At 39.2% G+C, this 9,478-nt stretch overlaps 1 pseudogene; it reads left to right on the forward strand.

The window, feature by feature from the left end:
• Nucleotides 1–2,207: 2,207 nt before the first annotated feature.
• LOC115895773 lies at nt 2,208–2,803 on the forward strand (annotated as a pseudogene).
• The last annotated feature ends 6,675 nt before the right edge of the window (nt 2,804–9,478 follow it).

The raw sequence follows: 9,478 nt of genomic DNA on the forward strand, positions 1-9,478 counted from the left end.
TGACCTAGCTTGAAGAGTGTTTCATTTGTTTGTTTGTTTCTGTGTTTGTTGTTTGTTTCCATGCCCCAGTGGCACCTGAAATGCCAGAAATCGGCACCGTTCACTCCCTTAAAGGGGGTGAAGCCAGGGAGCCAAGCAGTCTAGTTCAGTGAACGTCACGCCCAAGGAGCCCAGCAAGCTAAAATCCACTGCCTTGAAATTATCACTGCCAGCCAGTAGTCTGAAGTTAACCTGGGATGCTTGAGATTGGTGGGGACGGGTGTCCACCAACGCTGAGGCTTGAGTAGGTGGCTTTCCCTTCACAGTGTAAATAAAGTCACTAGGAAGTCACCACAGCTCATCAAAGCTGCTGTAGCCAGACTGCCTCCCTAGATTCCTCCTGCCTGGTCAGGGCATCTCTGAAAAATGGCAGCAGCCCCAGTTAGGGGCTTACATAGAACTCCCATCTCCCTGAATCAGAGCACCTTTGGCAAGGGCAGCTATAGGCACAGATTCAGCAGACGTAACCCTTCCTGCCTGCGGTTCTGAAGAGAGCTGAAGATCTCCAACAGACTGCCTCATCAAGTGGGTCCATGAATCCCATGCTTCTTGACTGGGAGACTCCTCCCCCCAGGGATCGACAGACACCTCATACAGGAGTACCCTGGCTGGCACCTGGCAGGTGCTTCTGTGGGATGAAGCTTTCAGAGGAAAGAACAGGCAGCAATCTTTGCTTTTCTGTATCCTCTGATAGTGGTACTCAGGCAAAAACTGTCAGAAGTGGACCCCCAACGTAGTCCAGCACACCTGCAACTGAGGGACCTGATTGATAGAAAGAAAACTAATAAGAGAAAGGCATAGTATCAACATCTACTAAAAGGATTTCCAGAAAACAAAACAAACACCTAATTAAAGGTCACCAACATCAGAGATCAAAGGTATAAAAAATGCACAAAGGACAAAAATAGCTGAAAATTCCAAAAACAAGAATACCTCTTTTCCTCCAAAAGACCACAAGTCCCCCAGCAAGAAAACAAAATTGAATACAGAGAATGAGTTTGAGGAATTGGCAGAAGTAGGCTTCAAAGTTGGGTAATAACAAACTCTTCTGAGCTAAAAAAGAATTGTAACCAATGCCAGGAACCTAAGAACTTCAAAAAAGGTTAGGGAAATTGCTAACTGGAATAACGAGTTAAGAGAAAAACTTAAATATCATAACGTAGCTGAAAAACACACACTACAAAGACTGCATGAAGCATACACAATTATCAATAGCCAAATCAATTAAGTGGAAAAAGGATATCAGTCACTGAAGGTCAACTTAATGAGATAAAGCATGAAGAAAAGGTTAGAGAAAAAGAGTTAATAGGAACAAAGAAAGTCTCCAAGGACTATGGGACGATGTGAAAAGATTAAACCTGTTTGTTTGTTTGCTTGTTTGTTGGTTTGAGATGGAGTCTCACTGTGTAGCCCAAGCTGGAGTACAGGGGTGCGATCTCGGCTCACTGCAACCTCCTCTTCCCTGGGGCAAGGGATTCTCTTGCCTCAGCTTCCTGAGTAGCTGGGTTTACAATCACACACCACCACATCTGACTATTTTTTGTGTTTTTAGTAGAAACAGGGTTTCAGAATGTTTTTCATGTTTGTCTAGAACTCCTGACTTCTTGATCCAACCATCTTGGCCTCCCAAAGTGTGGGATTACAGGCGTGAACCAACATGCACAGCAAAAACTGGCTCTTCTTTTTGGCCCAAATACAACTATAAGTTTCCTGCTCTCTCAACACTAACTTCCATTACATTTGTCATCAACATTCTCCCTAAAGTATAAATCTTGCTGTATCAGAAACACGCAGTCTTTCATCTTATCCATCTCTAATCAATTGTAGTTGACTTACACAAGCAGAGAGGGGCTTATCATAGATTCACTGTTCATACAAGAGCATTGATGTCACATTAGGCTACAGTGCCAACTTCACAGACAGCTGTGATGTGAGAAAGGAGAAGAGTGAGCCCTTTTTAGTTGTCTTAGAGAATAATGGTAGTATAGTAGCCCACACATAGCTATGTGTTCAGTAAACATCCAGTCTTATTACTTTTTCCCTAGGACTGTGTTTTATTCAACTAAATGCGGATATTCATAGTCTCATACAGAAGAATAAGTAGGTAAAAAGGAATGTTATGTTACCTTTTTATTTTTCAGTGTTCTTGAAGTTCTTGAGATGAACAGTGGCAGGAAATTCATCATTTTTAAAAGTAATTTTCTTTGGAGATGGTGGGGTTGGGAGGAGTTCGTTTATGAACAGACATGCAACTCATACGTTTGATACTCAGCTGTTCCATGCAATAGTTGTGGAATTTTTAACAAGATTTGAAAGGGATGGACATTTTGCTACCATGAAGGTTTTGACATGGCAGGTCAGGAGAGATTCCAAAGACTGAGGATGTATTTTACAGAGGTTCTGACAGTTGTCTGTTTACTTGTAGTATCAAGATTCACAAAGCTTCCGGAACTTAAGTAACTGGAAGAAAGAGTTCATCTATTACGCAGATGTGGAAGAACCCGAGAGCTTTCCTTTTGTGATTCTGGTTTCTAAGACTGGCATTAGCGAATTGCAGGTGTTTATAGAAGAAGTGAAGCTTATGCAGGGAGAACGGCGACTATCCTTACATTGTAACAAGTGCAAAAGATGCCACAAATGCGGCCATAGCCTTTGAGGAAGGGGTTCAAAAATTCTTGCATCTGAGGATATGTCAGATCACTTGATGCACAAAGGCATGGTCAACCTTCAGCAAAAGCCCAAGCCTAGCTCATCTTGCTCTTGAGTTTTAGAGATAAGGCAGATGCATTCTAACCAACTCACACATGTACACATAATCACGGACACGGAGAAGAGAATTATTGTTTGTAGCAGTGTGTTACTTACTAATAAAATTCGTGAGTGTGTATTGCTGTGTCATTAGTTGGTGGGAGAAGGGACACATCCACTCATAGAGGAATACATTTTCTCAGTAAAATCACCCTACATTTATAAATGTAATGGTTGTCTAAAAATGGTTCTGTGATTTACATATGTAAATTAGAAATTTTATAAATGAGATGGCCAACACTTTCATTATAATTAAAATGAGACTACTAGAATTTATACTTGAATTTTTTTCCTGGAAAAAATGGGAAACTAATTTTTATATGTACAGATTTTTATGCAATTATCATCGTATTCTTCATGAAATAAAATGATTTCCTAAAGCTACAATATTAGATGGGAAAGATTGGAATCTAATGTATTTGCAATGCATTCTTTTTACTTTACTTCTTTATTCTTTTCAACATGGCTTAACCTTTTTCTTAGTTTTCATTCTACCTATCATTAGATTTACTCTAGTAACTACTCATCATTCTTTTGCCATTAATGAACTTCTCCCAAAATAGATCACTTTCCCAGCCCTAGGCAAAAAGTAGTACAAGAGTTGCTTCTTCATACAGTCTGTCACACATCCAGCTAAATTCGAGCTGTCCGTGAATAAAAGGCTTTCCATTGACAGAGTTCACTTTTAAGAAAAAAGGCGAACTTCTGAGCTTGGAGAAAAGACAAATCTGCATTTGATAACTGATTTAACACTTACAATGTGTGTGTGGAGGATAAAAATTACAGTTCTACTAATGGGATACTTAATATTTCTCTGACATTGTTCAACCTTTTGGAAAGTCTCCTAGTTGAAGTTAAGCGACTCCTTTTTAACAAAGACACAAGCTGAATTTATCACTCTCAGGGGAAATGCTAAGAAGGATTGTACTTTGTCAGAGGGTAAATAAGACATTTTTATTAGGCCATGTATTTACTTACTGTCTCTATTGCTGAACATTGCTTAGTGATTTGCTTTCAAGGTTTTTTGTGTTTGCTTCAAAAAAAACCCTTCCTGCAATGATGAGACTTGATAAAGCAAATTGTGGCCTCTTGTGGATGTTCATATTCTCTGCAGTTGAGGACTATCTGAAGCTTGGATTGAATGTGGATGAGACCCGCAACTGGGGAGCGATGGGGATATCAAAGACCATGCTGGGTGAGTGTGGTGGCTCTCATATAGGGAGCAGAGTTTTAAAAAATTACATCAAAACATTTCTCTTCCTGGTTTCACCCAGTATTTCATCTGGAAGCGTTTTATCAAATATACGATAGGAAATGGTAGCAGAACAAAGCAGGTGGCGAGTATGGCAGCAGGAGCAGTGAGAAGCAGCTGCAGAGTCAAGCTGGAAAGGAGAACCATAGATCATGCTCCATCGTTTGAAGGAAGGGTGATTCCCAGTGGTACAGAAGTTTGCTTCATACAGTCTGTCATATATCAAGCTATGAATACAAAGCTTTTCCATAGAGAGAGCTCAGTTTACAGAAAAAGGCTAACTACAGAACTTGAAATAGATAAATGTGCATTTAATAACTTACATATCAACTAAAATGTGCTGAGTAGAGGATACAAAATTACAGTCCCATTCCATTCAAATAAATAGTTTTGTTAATTTCATCCTTGGGGAAAGTTTCCTAGTTGAAGATAAAACATTCCTACTCTTTCTTGTCTCAAAAAAAATCTATGTTTCTTGACAAACCTAAGCTTTCACTTTTATATTATGATACCAGCATGTAAGTTTTCTCACAATAAACATGTCATGGAGGAGTAAAAGATAAGTAGAGAAAAGCATCTGTGTGGTATCCAGTGATAGGTGCTCTCTGGAGAGTCAGTGCTTTCTGGAACTCTGAACTGATAATTGGGAAGTGGTGAAGTGACTGAATTGTTAAAGATCACAAGTACAGCATGGACAAAACAGAGATTGAGAGTATGTATGTCCATGCAAAGGAAGTATCTTAGGAAGTTTGCAGCTATAACCGGAGGACAAAACTCGTATGCACATGTCTTCCGGATCACTTTTGGAGCACTAAAGCAGAACCAACTTCGTGCAACATATGTGCTAAGAGGAGCCTGATCTTAAGACTAATTTCATTTCTTGCTCTTATGTTAGAGAGCCTGCAAGGGACATCACCTACCAGATCCAAGCTTTGCCAGCTTATCTTTCCTCATGATCATCTTGTCTCTATCAGCTGACAGCTCTACACCTGTGCCCAGTGCTCTCATTCACACCTTCACACCTGCAATGTTTTCTCTGCAGCCCACATTAGAGGTCTGGCTTAATGCTCCACTTACCTTCCAGCTCCTTCAAAGAATTAGTCACATGTGAAGTTTGGCACTTAACTTTACTAATATACACCCAGTATGTTCTCTCACCTTCATTAGCATGGAGAAAAGGCTATTTTCAGTGTGCCACTGTAAACAGCTGAGCCATGTCTTCCTGCTGTCACTCACCCTGATGCTCTTGGCAGGATTTCATCAGAAACCTCTGTATTAGATACTCACTGAGGGCAGGAACAACTGTATTAAAATGTACGTGTTTGCTGAAATTACTCCCAGATTTCTAGAAGAGTCTTGCCTTTCTCTGCACCCTTAGCTCTGACATTTGATTTGTTTCAATATGAGTGTGTATAACAGGTTAAGACATCATCTTAGTTTGGATGACCAATAGGGGAAATAGTACAAAAACAGCTGAAGGATAGCACTTTTTTTTTTTTTTTTTTTTTTTTGACAGAATTTCACTCTGTCGCCCAGGCTGGAGTGCAGTGGTACAATCTTGGCTCACTGCAAGCTCCACATCCCGGGTTCAGGCCATTCTCCTGCCTCAGCCTCCAAGTAACTGGGACTACAGATGCCTCCCACCGGCCTGCCTAATTTTCTTTTTTTTTTTTTCTGTAGAGACAGGGTTTCACCATGATTTCAATCTCCAGACCTCGTGATCCACCTATCTCGGCCTCCCAAAGTGTTGGGATTATAGGTGTGAGCCACCACACCAAGTCTGCACTTTAAAAATGAATATTAAACTACCACAATCTGGAACAAACATCTTTATGTTAAAAATCAAATAAGTGGGGTAAAAATCATGAGAGTTATTTCACACAAGGACACAAGACAAAACTTAGAAGGACTTGCTTAAAGTTAATTCAGAATGGAACAAAATTGTTCAATGCTCACCATTAGCAGAGGTTGTAGAACCTGATTTTCAATGAACATTACCTATTTTACAGTAAGATCTTATTGTAGAAACAAAGAGAGCATTGCCAGCCTCCTTGGTGTACCATCTCAGCCTCCAAAAATTCTAAGATTGCAGGCATGAGCCACCATGCCCAGGCCAATTCCAAAAGTTTTATAAAATTTCTGCGACTTCCTCCACCATCTCTTCACCCGCAAAACAATCATTACTGAGAATTCCAGTATAATAAAAGTAAAGCAACTGCTGTGACCAAAGTACCTACATTGATATGAGTGTATATTCATGATCTGCTCGATTTTTTTTCTTTGTCTTAAATAGACACCTTTGACGTTTCAAAAAGGCTGACTACAAATGTTATTGTAATCCTGGCTTTTCTTGACAACACTCCTAAAAACTGCCTTAACCTTTTTCATCTACGAATATCAATGGTTTACTCTCTGACAGAAAGGAAATAATCAGCGACCACTATTCCTAGCCACCGGCAGAAGCATAAATGCGACATTTAGCACTGCACATGTGTTTCCTTAGGTTCTTGAGTACTGCTGTGTAGACTGTCTATACATTTTATGAATATCTACATTTATAAATGAATTAATGTGAATGTATATGCTATCACATTTCATTCCCAACTGCAGAATATCTTAGTTTTAAATCTATCTACCAAATCTTGACTCTGACAATTATTTTTGGATTGTTACATTAAAATGTACTACCTGGGACAGTCTCCGGGCTCATGCATGTACTCTCAGGGCTTGGAAAAGCAGAGGTGGGTAAATCACCTGAAGTCAGGAGTTGGAGACCACTCTGGCTAATATGGTGAAATTCCGTCTCTACTGAAAATACCAAAATTCAGCACACGTGGTGTTGGAACATGTAGTCCCAGCTACTCCAGAGACTGAGGCAGGAGAGTCACTTGAACCCGGGAGACAAATGTTGCCATGAGCCAAGATCCTGCCGTTGCACTCCAGCTTGTGCAACAGAGCAAGACATCATCACAACAACAACAAATTAACAGCAATAATAAAATCAAAAGTAAAGAAACCAAATAAACAAGTGGCACCATTCTTCTCGAATGACTATTTGACCATAGAAAACTCAATTCCTGCCAGTTCATGGTCTCTATTAATAGCACAGCAATTTATTTGAAAGTAGATGGAAACATTTCAGAATAAATTTTGAATTAGTTATCTCTTATATAGGCTGCTTGCTTGCTCTCTTTGGGGTTCCCTTATAAAATCAACAATGAACACTAAAAGGTAAAACATAAAAACAATTTGCCTTCACAATATTCTACAAATAGCTGTCCTAAGTTGTGTTCCTAAATACCTATTCAACTGGCTGTGAAGACGTGCTTGCAAAGGGAGTTGACAGAGAGAGTTCTGGTGAGAAAAGGCCATCTGAACCTTTTATTCAATCATCAAATTTTAAAAATTAGAGAACACACCTTACTTTTATATGTAAATCTTAAATATCAGTAAAGAAGTGATTTATTTCATCTTCCCACCTTATGCCATGAAGCATAATAAATCTTGTATGTGAAAAAACTAAGCAATACTCTCTTAGAAATAAAAAGCAAAAAGCAAACAGTTAATTGACACAATATTCTTCAAATGAGTCACACACCACGCATTTGTGATGTAAGAGTTGAATACGGGTTTAAAATTAGCTTAGTTTTATCAGAAAGAGAACACAAGTATTGTAAGTGAAAAAATAACTACAAAATAAAGTAACATCACCTTGATATGACTCAGATAAACTTTCTGGTGTGTATGAGACTTAGTTTAAAAATCAGCTGTTCAACAAAATAATTTCTCCCCTAATAAAACAAAAGTAGCCTCATAAATGAAAACTTTTACATTCATACAAATTGGGCCGCTATGGTCTCAGAGCCTGACACCTGTTTTCCATATTCTGGTGTGTGAATCCAAACTTTAGTAATTATCTTTACTAAAAAGGTAAAAATATGCCCTGCAGTAATGAATGCTGACACAAACCACTTGTTGGACTTGTCCACACTTTTCAAGTACATGTTATTCAAAAGCCACATGTTCTCATCTATGAGGTCGAGAGCAGCATGAGCTATGACCTGGTACATGTGACAATGGTTGTCATAAATGACAATGTGAGCAACAACAGATTAACGTATCCCTATGGAATGAAGAATGCTGACATTTCAATCTGTACATTCTATAGATGGTTTTCTTGTGGGGAAAAAAAAGTTTGATTTTGCTTTGTTATCGTCAAGAGACATACAAGAGATCTGTTTTCACATTTATTCTATTCTTAAATTTCATATCTAAACCTCAAAGACCAGAAAGTGTCAATTAATAAATGATACATACACACACACAAACACACACACATGAATCCTGTGGACAGCAGATGCCATTCACACCAGCTCTCAAGATCTGAGAGGAAGCTGACAGGGCTGGGGTTTCTGCGAATTAGCATGAGGCAGCACCAGGCAAGCAGTAGAGACAGTTGGAATGGCATTGGATGGGCTATAGAGGCCTTTATTCAGTGCATGGAGTTTACATGGCAGCACGTCCTGGGAGTAGTTGGAGATGATACTTGGCCCCCACTGTGAGCAGTCATCTGTGTCAACAAAAGGAAAAATGTTCTGCTAGAGCTGGGAGTGTCCTTTTCCTGGGCTCAAATGGCTAAAGTGAACAGAAGGTGGAACCCTTTGAATATAATATGAAGATATTCACAACTTGGAATGCAATCTTACACCAACGTAATTCTTTCTTTAAAAAATACAGTTTTAAAATAACACCTCGGTTATGAGATGAAGTAGATTCTCTCCAAATTTCCTTTGTTGATGTTCTAAGTGACTGTATCACAGAATATGTCCTCACTTGGAAAGACAGTTTACATGTAGATGTGTTTATTTCAGATGAGGTAATTTTAGAGTAGGGTGGGTCCCTAAGAAAATCACTAGTGTATTTAGAAAAAGGGAACATTTGGAGATGCACAGAGTGGGAAAATGACACAAGAAGCCTGGAGTTACAATGCCACAAGCCAGGGAACTTTCAGAAGCTGGGAGAGAAAGTGAACAGATCCTTACCTTAGGACCTGCATAGGAAGCATGGCAACACTGCACCTTGATTTTAGACCATAGCCCTCAGAAATGAGGCAATACATTTCTACTGTCCAAAGTGACTAAATTTTTGGTACTTTGTTCCAATAGTCACAAGAAAGAGAGTTTACATTCATACAAAATGTGAAGCATATGGTCTCAGAGCCTGGCATCTGTTTTCCATATGCTTCTAGTTTGTGAACCCAAACTTTAGTAATTATTTTACTAAAAAGGTGAAGGTATGCCAAGGAAGCTGTTCCCAACCTGGACTGGAGAAGGTGGCCAATGCCCCAAAACCTCGGACATCTAAAGCATGTTTTACTTC

This window comes from Rhinopithecus roxellana, unplaced genomic scaffold (genome assembly GCF_007565055.1).
Source record: "Rhinopithecus roxellana isolate Shanxi Qingling unplaced genomic scaffold, ASM756505v1 contig2313, whole genome shotgun sequence".
NCBI lineage: Eukaryota > Metazoa > Chordata > Mammalia > Primates > Cercopithecidae > Rhinopithecus > Rhinopithecus roxellana.